We start from the raw sequence: 221 nt of genomic DNA, 5'->3' as shown, positions 1-221 counted from the left end.
CTTTGGGGGCGGAGGGGGACAGATTTGGGGGGGGGGTTGGGGGGCAGAGCAGCATCACGCATTGCAGCTGCCAGGGAGACCACAAAGCCAGGCAAAAAAACTTTATTATCCTCCGCGTAGCCTCTTTACGGCTATCACGCTTCTTGCTTGGGCTTGACCCCGTGGTCTGGGATCAGGGCAACCCCACCACCACCGGGGCCGGCAGCGGCGTGGGCGGGCGC

Source organism: Aptenodytes forsteri, unplaced genomic scaffold (genome assembly GCF_000699145.1).
Source record: "Aptenodytes forsteri isolate BGI_AS27 unplaced genomic scaffold, ASM69914v1 Scaffold459, whole genome shotgun sequence".
NCBI classification, from domain to species: Eukaryota; Metazoa; Chordata; class Aves; order Sphenisciformes; family Spheniscidae; genus Aptenodytes; species Aptenodytes forsteri.
The sequence above is the reverse complement of the archived record's forward strand: the minus strand, read 5'-3'. Positions refer to the sequence as shown.